Source organism: Aptenodytes patagonicus, chromosome 1 (assembly GCF_965638725.1).
Source record: "Aptenodytes patagonicus chromosome 1, bAptPat1.pri.cur, whole genome shotgun sequence".
NCBI classification, from domain to species: domain Eukaryota; kingdom Metazoa; phylum Chordata; class Aves; order Sphenisciformes; family Spheniscidae; genus Aptenodytes; species Aptenodytes patagonicus.
Window position 1 is genome coordinate 13,379,951 of NC_134949.1, and position 14,947 is coordinate 13,394,897.

Below are 14,947 nucleotides of genomic sequence, written 5' to 3' on the forward strand. Positions count from 1 at the left end.
AATTACTACAGCACCAGGAAAATCCCAGAAGTCATACTTCAACCCTTAGGTTTGACAAGGCCTCCAGGCAAAGGCCTTTTTCTAAGCTGAACTAAGGGCCATTTAAGAGATTCATATATGGGCTATTCTCTAGATGCCCCTTTCTTGAATACCCAGGAGAAACCGTCCAGAACCAGTCCTATGGTCAAGAAGCAGAACCCAAATGAATATGCCAAAGTATAGATTTTGTTGATAGCTGTTTGATTTATGTATTTTTTTAAGATCCGCTGCAAAATATTTCACGGTAGCAATGACAACCTTTGCTGTCTGCAGCCCTGAGAAAAGGAAAGCAGATCTCTTTCATTTGTTTGCATGAGATTAAAGATAAGCAGCTCTCAAATATTTATTTTGGCATCCTCTATGATCCAAAGATACCGTTCACTTAAGTTCACAATACTAACTAGCTCTTCTGTGAGAAAGAAAATATTTCCCTATCTCAACCCATTTATTTCTTAGCCTCATATGTAGGTATAGTTGTCCTGTTTGGGTGGTACCTCACTACTGCCCTTTCTCCATGCTCCTCTGATGTATACCCATGAGTTCCAGTTTTTCTTACTGCTTAGCTTCTCACTGCAGACCTAGGCCACATTTGACAAAGTTTCTGCAGAAATAAACTTAATTCTCCTTGAGGCTATGTCTTCTCCTTTATATCCATAAGCTTTTTACACATTTTACACTGAATTTCTCAGTTCAGTTCAGAGCTAAGAGCTCTATTTCAATAAGGCTGGTTCTATACAATGTGAAGACATGTAGCTTTGAGGACTATGTAAGACAAACTATATGGATAGCATAACCAGCATGTCAAAGGGGGTGAGACTTCTGTGAAAAGTATCATCACCATCATCACCAGATAGTTTCCATTACTGCAACTTTATGTGGAGAGCCATCAGAGAGTCAGCGCTGGGCTACCCCGATCCCAAGATTTGTTATTAAAGCCCAGCACACTGTTTTCTCCAAGATTCTTGGGAAGGCAGAAGGGAAAGAGGCAACAGCTTGAGGGGAAGAAATAGTCAGTTGTGGAAGAAGGGAGGAAAAGCATGAGCCTACTGTAGAAAAATTGTATTATTTGTGGTCATAAAACCAGATGAAGGATGATGCCCCTGATATACAGATATATAATGCTTTCAAGGCTGCCTTTCCCACATATGCGATAGCAGGTGATGTGTAAATGACGTGACCCTCAGAAGCTATGTTAGCTTAATCAATAGATACTCCCAGAAATTCACTGAATGCCTAGAACGGGGCTAGCAACTGTTTTCCTTACACATTTCTACCATGCTGAGGAATAGCAGATTTCCAGTCCCTGAATACATTGCTTATTGATAACAAAAACTAGGGATTGGACTGGAATGACGGTAGGTACTATACCCACTTGGACCTGGAACTATGGTTGTGCACAGTCAGCAGAAAACGAGTAACAGTTTTTGCAAAAGATACTGAAAATGGGTAGGGGTGACCTTCTTTTAGAGACACGACCCAGTGGACAGTATAAAGGATAGAGTCTGTCTTGTTTGCCATCAGGTGGGCTGAGAAGTAAACAGTTTTCCAGCTGGGATGACTTTGGTTCCTACTAATAACTAGAATGGAATTAAAGCCAAGAAATTGATGGTCCTTCCCTCTTCTGAAAAGGCTATTCACAGTCCTGAAGCAAACCTCCTCTTGTGGCCATGGACATCCTCCAGCTCAATGGCAAATTTCAGTAACTATTATAACAATTTTTCCTGTATAGTTTCTCCTCAGAATATTTTACACTTTATTGCATAGCATGGAAATAAGCACATCTGGCCTTCTTGGCTTGTAATCACAGACCTTGCCTATCCCCTATCCATGGAGATATGCTTCTGCCTCTCAATGTTCCATTCCAGATCATCTCCTCACATGTCTTTTATATATTTTTGTTTGCAAGGACAAACATCTTATGGTGGAGAACAATATTAGCTACTAAGTTTCCCTTTAGCCATCAGGATTGCATTTGGAAAACTGTAATCTAAGGGCAACAATCCAGAACAAATCCTTACTCATGAGGATAATTTTTCACTTATAAAAACTGACTTAAATAGGGATAGTTGCAAGAGTGAGCATTATTTCCTTAACTAATGGCTGAAACGCTAAGCCTTACCATACAACCTTCAAATCAAAACATATAGTAATTTACATTTTGCTTTTTTCATTTACCTCCATTTGGCTTTATAAGAAGCTGTTGGAATCAGAAGTGAAACCATGTCACTGATTTTATGTGTCTGTGCTTACAATGAATTTTGTCCTGAATGGTAGATACGATGTAATGGGCATTCTGGGTCTATTTACCCATTTTTAAAAATATTTGGTATAGCTAACACAATTATCAACAGTAAAAAATAAACTAGACTAATTTAGCTGAAATGTAAGGCTCTGAACTGCTTCATCAGTGTATGACTATAAGAAATACATTGTAGACAATGCCTTGAGTCCTGATATGCTCTCACCTGCCTGTTAATTTAGTGTAAATAGTCCTCCTTCCATAGGCTCACAGACTTACTCTATTCTGAAATTAGGGAAATGGGTAATATTTCTAATACGACCGATAAAGTGCTATAGTGTATTATAATTATTATTCCTAAATCAGAAGATTTACACTGGTGTAAACAGCAAAAAATCAACCAGGAACATTAAACCCATATATTGAATTTCTGGATGTCAGTTGCCTCTCTAAACTACAGGTTTTTGCGTTTGGATCTCAGATTTAACAGAGAAGTATATAAAAATTCTTGTAACTACATGCCATAATATAAAACATTCATACAACTTTATTACTCAAGTTCAGTATTAGATTTCCTTTTTTAAATATCACAAGCTAAATTGAAACTGGAATTCATAAATATTTCTTTTTACCTCTATTTCTGAATGTTCACAATAGATGAGTCATATTTTCCTTTGAGATTCTGTCTAATTTGATTTAGGTTCATCATTGTCTTTACTATCATAAAAGGCATGTTTTAACACAGAATAAGTAACAAATTAATTCTTAAATTGCACTAGAGACAAAGGTTTTTATTTCTCTATAGCCAGATGATGTTGGCCATGGGCGTAAAGTATTGTTCTTTCCTAGCCGTGTCATGGTAAAAATTACAGACTACTAACATAAGTTAAATACACAGATACATATAAATCCTGAGTACACGCACACTTCATTTCATTAACCCGCACCTACAGAGAGATTCTAAAGGCCCTATTCCATTTCATTTGATCAGTAAGAACTGAGACACATGATCTGCAATGGTACAGTAAATGCAGAATATCTCAGCTGCATAATTAAAATCAGGATCTGTTGTTGATTGGATTATCTTATTTTTGTAAAAAAGTTTGTGCCTATTATATCTACCAGTTATTAAATAAAATTTATACTATGTTCATAATATCCATTATGAAAGGCATATACAGTAGTTAGCACAACCACATTTTAAAATGCAGCACGATACAAGTTAATTAAAAAAACCTACTTGAAACGGATTAAGTGAATACTCACTTCCCTGATGCTTTTCACCTCATCCAGAATAAATTTGATTTTGCAGGCAAATTATAAATATGCATGACAGAAGGCTGTATGAAAGGAGATCTCTTGTACAAGGTACCTAACACCTCAGACTTTCAGAAGAGAGATGCTTGCCAGAGAGCATTAATGTCTTGTATAAGGGTCAGTAGATTCATATGAAGTCGAGTGCCAAGGGTCTTGCAAAGATTACTCACACACACCCCCAAAAAACAAAACAAAACAAAACCTCAGAATGGCCTATCTTGCACATGTAACACAAGGCTCCACTGATTAATTTGAAATACTCTAATTCCTAACAATTGCACCATGGAAATCCAATGTAAGAAATAGACAATATTCCTAACTTACAGAATCATAGAATCATTTAGGTTGGAAAAGACATTTAAGATCGAGTCCAACTGCAAACCAAATACTGCCAAGTCCACCACTAAACCATGTCCCTAAGCACCACATCTACACGTCTTTTAAATACCTCCAGGGATGGGGACTCCACCACTTCCCTGGGCAGCCTGTTCCAATGCTTCATAACCCTTTTGGTGAAGAAATCTTTCCTAATACCCAATCTAAACCTCCCCTGCCGCAACTTGAGGCCATTTCCTCTTGTCCTATCGCTTGTTACTTGGGAGAAGAGACCAACACCCACCTCGCTACAACCTCCTTTCAGGGAGTTGTAGAGAGCGATGAGGTCTCCCCTCAGCCTCCTTTTCTCCAGGCTAAACAGTCCCAGTTCCCTCAGCCGCTCCTCATAAGACTTGTTCTCCAGACCCTTCACCAGCCTCGTTGCCCTTCTCTGGACACGCTCCAGCACCTCAACATCCTTCTTGTAGTGAGGGGCCCAAAACTGAACACAGAATTCGAGGTGCAGCCTCCCCAGTGCCGAGTAGAGGGGCACGATCACTTCCCTACTCCTGCTGGCCACACTATTTCTGATACAGGCCAGGATGCCATTGGCCTTCTTGGCCACCTGGGCACACTGCCGGCTCATGTTCAGCCGGCTGCCAACCAACACCCCCAGGTCCTTTTCCGACAGGCAGCTTTCCAGCCACTCTTCCCCAAGCCTGTAGCGCTGCATGGGGTTGTTGTGGCCCAAGTGCAGGACCTGGCACTTGGCCTTGTTGAACCTCATACAATTGGTCTGGGCCCATCGATCCAGCCTGTCCAGGTCCCTCTGCAGAGCCTTCCTGCCCTCGAGCAGATCAACACTCCCGCCCAACTTGGTGTCGTCTGCAAACTTGCTGAGGGTGCACTCAATCCCCTCGTCCAGATCGTTGATAAAGATATTAAACAGAACTGGCCCCAAAACTGAGCCCTGGGGAACACCGCTTGTGACTGGCTGCCAGCTGGATTTAACTCCATTCACCACAACTCTCTGGGCCTGGCCATCCTGCCAGTTTTTTACCCAGCAAAGAGTAAGCCTGTCCAAGCCATGAGCAGTCAGTTTCTCCAGGAGAATGCTGTGGGAAATGGTGTCAAAGGCTTTACTAAAGCCCAGTTAAACAACATCCACAGCCTTTCCCTCATCCACTAAGCGGGTCACCTGGTCATAGAAGGAGGTCAGGTTGGTCAAGCAGGACCTGCCTTTCATAAACCCACGCTGACTGGGCCCGATCACCTGGTTGTCCTGTACGTGCCGCGTGATGGCACTCAAGATGATCTGCTCCATAACCTTTCCCGGCACCGAGGTCAGGCTGACAGGCCTGTAGTTCCCCGGATCCTCCTTCCAGACCTTCTTGTAGATGGGCGTCACATTTGCTAACCTCCAGTCAACTGGGAGCTCCCTGGTTAGCCAGGACTGCTGATAAATGATTGAAAGTGGCTTGGTGAGCACTTCCACCAGCTCCCTCAGCACCCTTGGGTGGATCCCATCCGGCCCCATAGACTTGTGTGTGTCTAAGTGGTGTAGCAGGTCGCTAACCATTTCCCCTTGGATTGTGGGGGCTTCATTCTGCTCCCCGTCCCTGTCTTCCAGCTCAGGGGGCTGGGTACCTGGAGAACAGCTGGTCTTACTGTTAAAGACTGAGGCAAAGAAAGCATTAAGTACCTCAGCCTTTTCCTCATCGTTTGTCACTATGTTTCCCCCCACATCCAATAAAGGATGGAGATTCTCCTTAGCCCTCCTTTTGTTGCTAATGTATTTATAGAAACGTTTTTTATTGCCTTTTACGGCAGTAGCCAGATTAAGTTCTAGTTGGGCTTTGGCCCTTTTAATTTTCTCCCTGCATAACCTCACGACATCCTTGTAGTCCTCCTGAGTTGCCTGCCCCTTCTTCCAAAGGTCAGAAACTCTCTTTTTTTTCCTGAGTTCCAGCCAAAGCTCTCTGTTCAGCCAGGCCGGTCTTCCCCGCCGGCTCATCTTTCGGCACATGGGGATGGCCTGCTCCTGTGCCTTTAAGATTTCCTTCTTGAAGAACGTCCAGCCTTCCTGGACTCTTTTGCCCTTCAGGACTGCCTCCCAAGGGACTCTGTCAACCAGGCCCCTAAACAGGCCACTGTCTGCCGTCTGGAAGTCCAAGGTGGCAGTTCTGCTGACCCCCCTCCTTATTTCTCTGAGAATTGAAAACTCTATCATTTTGTGATCGCTATGCCCAAGACAGCCTCCAACCATCACATCACCCACAAGTTCTTCTCTGTTCACAAACAACAGGTCCAGCAGGGCGCCTTCCCTAGTTGGCTCACTCACCAACTTGTTTTATTATTGGTAAAAACACTTGAGTTTAAGCAACATAAGTTTGAGTAAGCTCTTGGTTAACTTAAAAAACAGTATACTTTGGCAGCAGTGACTGTAATGAGTATTAGAGCTTCCAGATTTCAACCTTAAGGAAGTAAGCTTGCAAGTTAGTTCAAAAAAAGTAATCATTCAAGAACACACACATAAAACAACTTATGATGAAATAGTCAACAGTATTTACATATGTACATACATATTACACACTCAAACATAACATTTGTAAATGAAGGTTTGTAATAATTTTCTTCTGGTCTGTTGGATCTGTATTAGCCACGTTTCCATAAAAAAAGCTGCGTACAAGACTGATATCCCAAGTTTAAAAAAGAAGTTACATTTCACTCCTCCCCCTTCCCTCCAAGATGCGCTCATAGCTCATTTTATTGTTTGGAAGCTCTCACATTGCTGGAGTAAGTAAAATGGTAGTTCTGCTTAGTTCAACTAATTATGTTGCTACACTGAAAAGAACGAGTGAGAAGATGGAGTAGTGAGGGAAAAAAAAGAGCTTGTGAATGGCAACTGAGGATGTCTTTTTTCAGTCCTGTGTTAACCACAATGCCCTGGAAAGACCTGAGATCATTTTGTTATACAGGCAATCTCAAATCAGGTAAATATTCTTAAACTGTTGAGTCTTCCAGTCCCTTTCCACATCAGTTGTACTTAACTGTATTTTGCTTTTGTCAGCTTTTCTTTCTCGTTATACAATGAACTGGGACACCATTTAAACACACTCAAAATTCATAGATCATCTGGATAAACTAAAATAAATTTTCCTTATCTAAATGGAAAATTATTGGAAAGCTGGATGAAGCTGGCTGCTAATGGATGGTTGCTTGGCAACTTTTTCCTTTCTTTTTCCCCGTACTCCCATAAATGGAATTACATAAAAAGTATGGAAGTATGTATCTTATTACTGGATTTACTTATATTTTTCACTTTTAATTTAAAATTTGTGTTATGTTTATTTTATCCTATTAAGATGCCCTTTCTTTTACTTTACACTCATCTTTAACTGATTAACATGAGTGTAATTTTCTAACTTTGTTACGTTTTTTCATGTTACCTCGCTATCTGAAGCTTGGCTATTCTACCAGAAAAAAAAACCATAACAAACCAAACCCAAACCCAAATTCCAAAACAAATTTGTTTCCTTCAATCAGTGAAAAGTCCCATGAAATAAAGTACTGGATAATCCTGTCCTATGATAAAGACTGTGGAGGAAGATTTTGCTGAAAAGGGGAAAGGGAAGGGCATATCCTTCGTATTTTTCTAGCAGGAAAAGGTGGATTTTCTGGCTCTGGGCAGGAACCTTTTAAATATAGGAATCCATGAGAAAAACAGAATAATACTTATGCTCAAATAGCTGTTCTGTACACCTGCATAACTTTTCTCTATACCCATACCAGTAATAAGTTCATATTCGCTTGCTACCAACAGCTCCCCACCAGAGTACTCTTCAAAATCTCTTGAAGAAAATTCCAAGAAAAAGTGAGCACAATCTGAGGTTACACACAATCTAAGGGAGTTCTTGTATATCCTTCCAGCCTGACTGCAGGTCCACTAGGCCCTGGACATAGGACCATAGTAGTTTCTCTGAGGCTGGAACGTGGAAGTAGATGAGATGTTGGTAAGAAAGAGGTGTCAGAATATGAATGGGAATTAAAACCACGGAAGGGAGAGGACCCACCTGATAAATAAGATACTCTTCCATGTGAGCAAAACTAGTGAAATCTGGCCCTAACTATACATCAACACCTCCTCACCCTCGCATTAAGTGCAATGGGCTTTTACATTCTCCATTTTAACAGACTATATTCAATCTTTTCTGACAGTCAGCTCAAAGCAGTACACCAAGGGACTCATCTGGAATTTCAAAACAAGTTTTCTGTAACTCAAATGTGATATAAATAAGAACTCTAAGAACTCTGACATTCCCTGTTTCGAATTTCAAGGCTTTTTAAGCTTTTTTGGGACTCTCCAGAAATGAATAAAACTAAGCCAAATTTTAAACTCAAAAAGATGATGCAATCTGAATGTTGGTCTAACTCCTTGCACTCTTTTGATAAAAAGCATCAAGAAAAGCATGGAAGATAAATATAGCCACCAGGAAGAAAATACTGGTTAACATCAATTACTCATAATCATTATGAAAGTGAAACTTTTGAAGGCTTCCTAGGAAAGACTTAATTTCAACAGTTCCTAGAATTTCTTCATTTTGGAGAAATGATGGAGCTAACACATGTTTCTAATTATGTTTGCAGATACTGCAAAATAACTAAAATGTATTCTAAGCTCAAATGGAATAATAACAATTTCCACCTCTTCATTCTAAACTGTAGGTTTTGTAATTATAACAAGACATTGTGACTGCACTTAATGTTATTTTAACACATAGAATAATCCAACATTTTATATTAATGTTTATTTCAAACATCTGAAAGGTCTCATCAAGCAACTCTTTTGCCTCATAAGAGGAGACAACAGAAAAATTTCAAGGGATTAATGTATTTTATAGTTTGTATATACTCAGGATTTCAGTATAATATTAGCCACTTGGCAAATGGCTCTTCTGGTCAGTCTGCTACATGTGGTTTGGAATTTTCTCTCTGTTTATTTGACGAGCTTTTCTTGTCTCTTTTGGATTATATTTAAATGTTTAAACATTCAGGGAAGAAAAAGGATAAATGCTCCTCTTTGAACAGAAAGCTCTGTATCCTCTGGGAAAACCCTCATTGAGTCCACACTGTTTGGACACTTACCACACAGCTCAAGCGCTTCTTAGTCTGGGGAGAAGGCAACACCATCTCCCGTTGACTTTTCAAGGGTTATGTCGACATTGCAGGGGGGCAACAGGTGCAAGCATGCTGGACCCACGCTATGACTATTGCATTTCTATCCGTATTGCTGGCTATAAGTCTCCACAGAATCCATTTCATCCTTTAGAAGAGGTGAGCTAGGGATATCTGCTGGTGTTTGGCTTGCCTGTGCCTGATGATACCTCCAAATTATCTAGACAAAAGCTTGGACCTGTGATAATGCACTAAGGGAACTGAAGCTTTCTCCTCAAGTTCAGTCCATTGCTCAGAGCAAGTTTATAACTGAGCTTGCACTTGTGCTAGAACAGTGCAGAACTGTCTACACAGAAATGGAAAACAAGGAGCATATGCTCCAGGTCCTTAGCATCACTGTTGCCATCAACCAGAACTGAGAGTGATATGCTAACAATAAAATGAAGAAAAATGCAGTATACTAACTTGGCTTCTAAATGGCTAAACAATGGGTTACATTGTTCTCAATTTCTGATAATTTCTATGACTTCTCATTACTTCTGAAGATCATGTCCTGGCTATGTCAAGATGGGGCACCCAAAAATGAAGGAACAACAATTAAAAACCTATAGAGGTAGTATTTGTGACCTGTGTAGCAATGGATTTATCTTAAAAAAAAAAAACCAAAACCAACAAACTGCTCTAAAAACTACCAGTCCTGATGCCAGGGAATGTAATGGTCTTAAGGACTTCTGTGACAATTTAATCTGATTTCCCAAACAATACACAGGACAGTTTTTACCTTCTTCACCACTTTTGCTACAGGGTTTGAAGTATGCACTTCAATACCACAAGAAGAGACAATTTCTTAGAATACAAAACTCATTATTGGAATCAGCCAGTGAGACAATTCCCACTGACTTTGGAATAGGGATGAATCCTAAGCCAGTTAGAGCCAGAACCACTTAACTCTGAATGCTGTTGACAAATAAGCTAATATAATTATTTCATGGCTTGCTAGATTTAAAAATAGATTAAAAACCAACTGGAATTGTTCCAATTAAACTTTCCAAGTTTTTCTTTTAAAATTCAATTTAGAAAAATGGTTAAAGGCTAATGTAAATTAGACCAGGTCTACTTACCAAATGGCCTTACTTTTTACAGCAATGAAATTTGGTCCAATTTAGGAAAACGCAGTGAAAATTTTCCTGAACATCTACAATGAAATCTGTTCCCTTTCAGCTAAGCTAGGATTTCTCCCTCAAATATTCTTTTGCAACACAAGGTCAACATCAGAGTCTTTTCAAATCAGACTGCATTAGAAAACAGTTTTCCAGGTAGAGGAAATAGTGTAACAAGTCATTTTGCCATATAGGGTAGGTTTTTTCCACATAAACTCCAGGTCATTTGTAAAGTTTAAATGGCAAGGAATGAAAGCAATTACTTCAATCTTTCTTTTTTTCCCCTAATCTGTGCAGAGCCCCTACATATCAAAAAAAAGTAATTCTTGGCATTTTCCAGAATATTTTGTTTACATCATTTTTATTACAACACATAGTAAAGCAAAAAATAAACTTCATGTAACACAAGAGAGGAGCAGAATCAGAAAAATTGAGGCTGGAAGGAACCTCTGGATGCCATTTAGTCCAACCTCCTGCTCAAAGCAGGGCTAGCTTCAAAGTTAGACCAGGTTACCTCAGGGCCCTGTCCTGTCAATTTTTGAAAATACAGTGACTGAATAAGGATGCAGTGGCTGAATAAATATTGCACCAGTTATAAGACAGTCTGATGTACCAACAGCTCTCTCTACTTTTCACCCAAAAGAAGATACTGACTTGTCGTGAAGTACTGAGTCTAAACACTGTCTTACTTTGTCTCACTTGCATATTTTTTCCAAACCATGCAGTTAAAGACTGGAATGTATTGCATTTAGACTTTAGGAAGCATAAGGAAGGCAAAAAAAGTTGCCAGAATAGAGGATAATAATTAAGCTGGTGTATTTAAGATACTGATTCTTTTCAATAATCAAATTTAAGTAATTAAATTATTTCAGACTGCTTTCCAGCATTTATAAGAAACAAGAAAGAAACATCCTCAGTGAGGCTCTTACTTGCCTTTGACGATAGAGGGGGCCAAAGATGACTAACTAGACTACGCACCATATGTTTAGATGACTCAAACTCTGGTTTTAATGCGAAGTGTTCTATCACAATTTATATATGCCCAGTAAATATCATCATTACACTTTTTATTCAGTCATTTACATCACTCATTTTTTCAATATGCCTCAAATATTCACACAGAGTTATAGAAGACTAACACTTCTAAAGTCATCTAGAATTTCTCTACTCAACAATATTTCAGGCTTCAGCACATATTTCAAAGTATTTTAAGACAAGAAGGTAAAAATCACTAAAGTAATACTGTAAATATTTAATTACACCATAAATTGTAGTTATCAGTATTTCAATGCAATTCTGCATTCCCTTTTGTAGATTGGGAAACATTTAAAGTACAAACAGGAACAGCTACACTGCAGGTATTTAGGGAAGGATATGCCTTGTTTAAGTAATCACTCATTATTCCAGAGAAAGGTTATGATGGTAGAAGGTAAAGAAAAATGTGGTATGATTTTTAAATTAATGCTGTCATTAGAGTTAACAAATAAGGTAGAATCCCTCTCATCTGTAACTACATACACACTGACAGGCAGTAGATTTTTTAGGATAAGTATGGGAAGCCGCCAGGAAAAGCCTATTTATTAGCCTTTCAAGTAGAAAAAGATTTGTCACTGAGTTTTTTCAACATTTAATTTAGGTGATAAACAGCTATACCTGAACTCAGGAGGCTATTGGTTGCACAAATGCATTTCTCTCCTGATGTTTGTGATGAACAAACTTATAACAAAGTAACAAGTACATTTGTATGTAAATCTGTTTTCCCTTAAAAGTGCTATTTTTACAGGGAAAAAAAATCACCTTTCTAAGCCACTTCTATTTGGAAGCTAAAATAATTTAAATAGTTTAACAAAGTGATTTTTTGTATTTCACGACGTGCTTCACAAATTATTTTGCCCTCTTTCCTATTCCAAGAAAACCATAAATGTAATGAATAAGAAGATAGCATGCACTTTTTAAATATTGCATATCATTATTTCACAAAGTGAGGGCATAATGTTTATGGTTCCTTGAACTTTGTTGTCTAAAGGAAAGTGACTTGGCTGCATTGGTTCCACATACAACAAGCCAGTAACGCAGAAGACAAAAGTCAAACACTAAAAAAAATGAGCCTGAAAAATTATTAATATCTACTCACTTTATTTTGATATGGAGTCTTTTATACCGATACACCATTGAAAGGCTCATAGTCTACTACAAAGTATTTCACATAAAAAGCTATATGCAGATGATGCTACATAAACAAGACAAAACTGAGAGTGGGGGTAAAGTAAAGGCATACATGAAAAACATTAATACCTACTCACGGTAGATCTAGCACTGTATTGCCTTACACAGAATTTCTACAATTTTACTTTTTTAATTACAGATGGATCAGCCAGGCACCCTTTAATGAAAAATAAACTGCTGAAAAGCTTTCTAAAACTAACAAATAACAACTAGAAAAAATAATATCATGAATTCTTTCCCAAGGCATAGTCCATAACAGTAGTTTTGTCCCCCAGTTCATGGGAAAAAGCAGTCCCTACATGGAAAATATCAAAATCAGGCACCATCAAGATGATACAATGCGTGAGAAAATACTGCATCTGGTGGCCAATTGTCTCTCGCATGGCTCCGTAAAAGCGGGGATAAGAGACCGGTAAGATAGGCATTTCAGGAAAGGAGATAGCTTTCCTGCTATCACCTGTTTGGCCATTAATCTCGAAAGGAGGATACTGAGTATCCAGTCCAGTCTTTCACCAGTTGGTTTAATTGGAGCAGGGTTTGCAGGAATCAGAAAGGAATTTTCCCAAAAAGACATAGCAGGGAAAGGCTTTTGTATTTGGTATGTCATCATTCTTAAGAGGGCATTCTGGTTTATTTTCTCCATGTACTTGGCCAACTACAGGGTCCTCTGTGGCTATAGATAAAGGAAATATTCAGCAGTAAATTCTAGATTTTGGGCAGGCAGATCTTCAGATGTTGTGGGAGAAACAGAATGAATAGGAACTTAGTTTCCTGGATCTCTTGATCCATGGTCCTTGCCTTAACAGAAGGAGTGATATTCTTTGACCACATGAATTTTGTAATACATATTACATTTAAAATTGCTTATTTAAATATGTTATATGTATATATACTTATATGCTCTATGTCAGTGTTGCCTTTCTGCCTGTTGCCAGAATTTATAAATAAAGCAAACACCAATTTAAACAGACAGGGAATCCACGTGGCTACTAGTTCTATGTAATCTGTATCTCAGTAAGAATATTAACAATTGTCGTGGTTTAACGACGTGGTTTATTTCCTTCCTACTAGGAAGGAAATTAACTCTATCCCTGACGAAACCAGGACAACAATTAAAATCAAATGGAATAGGACTGCCTTCCTTTTTGTGCTCTGATGTGTTCTCATAGACATATGAGGAAGTTGAACAGGCAGTCCCATAATCCAGTGGACAATATAAAGACTGCTTGCATGAAGAATGACTACTGAATTAAAAAAGAAAGCAATTGAATTAATCAAAAAGAATCCTAAAGGAGAATTTGTTTCTAGTATGGACTTTTGGTATATATTCCACATTGTGGGAAAAACTGAAGATGAATCTAATTACTTTTCATCCTCTTTCTCAGCCAAAATGTATCACAGAATCACTGAAGTCTACAAAAACACCAAAAATATTACTGCAGCAGTTGAATCTTAACACATCCCACCTCTGCCACCAAAATGGTTTATATGAATGAGCCTAGATGTGCTTCAGGTTTGTTCATACCAATCATTTGAACTGCTTACACAAACCTGAATGTTTTGCAGCAACTCTGCTGCAGGAGATGTTAACTCCCAGCACAAAGCCAGAAATCAGAGATGGCAAGCTGTCGTGTTTTAAATTACAATAGTCACTAGTTAAACTAACATCTGCCTACAGTCTTAACTTTGTTGATTTCTATTTGACCTACATTCCATTATCTGCCAGGAAAAAAACCTTGCTCTAAAAAGTCATGGGAAATGGTTCATGCTGCTTTTGATAAACTTTGAATAAACAGTCCTAAGACAAGTCTGTTAAACCAAAATATATTACTTCTTTAACCTTGCAACTACTGGGTAGTTCTGGGAACAGAATTAAAATCTTCAGTAGAATTTAAGAATATCATGAGCTCTCGGTTATTTTCTTTATCTTTAGGAAGATATGTCTGTAAGATTAAGATATCTCTTCAGTCCACAGAAGGAAAAATAAATTCCTAAAAAGAAGACTAAAAGAGATGAAAAGCTACAAGAAAATGACCTTCAACCAAATGAAAGACCTTGGTAGAAAATTCTCACTTGTGGTCATCAGCTGTTATTCAGTTAGATCCTTTCACAGTTGAAAAAGATTGGCTTTTGGGTTTTGTGATTGCTTAACTACTTTAACGTTTTAAATATTATACAGAACACTCCAGGGATCTAGAAAAGCCCCATCTGGGAAGAAACTTCATTTATAAACAAACTGCAGTTCTCGATTTTGATCTGGTCCAGTATTTCTGCCATTAGTTAAGCCGCATCAGCATCTTACAGAGTAGGATTGCTCAGTGCCCCTTCTAAGGGCAGACTTGTGAAAAGTTTGCTTTGTTTATCCCAAGGAAGATAAAAGGCATGAAACATGAAAAAGGCTGTGGCATACTACTTTGAGTTCCTGAAGAAAGAACAGAGACCTGACAAATTGTTGGGAATGGACATTCCCTGACAG

At 38.6% G+C, this 14,947-nt stretch overlaps 1 protein-coding gene across 1 annotated transcript in view; it reads right to left on the reverse strand.

The window, feature by feature from the left end:
- Positions 1-14,947, reverse strand: part of CCDC146 (coiled-coil domain containing 146) — an 84,847-nt gene that overhangs the window by 42,320 nt on the left and 27,580 nt on the right. The window lies entirely within an intron of this gene.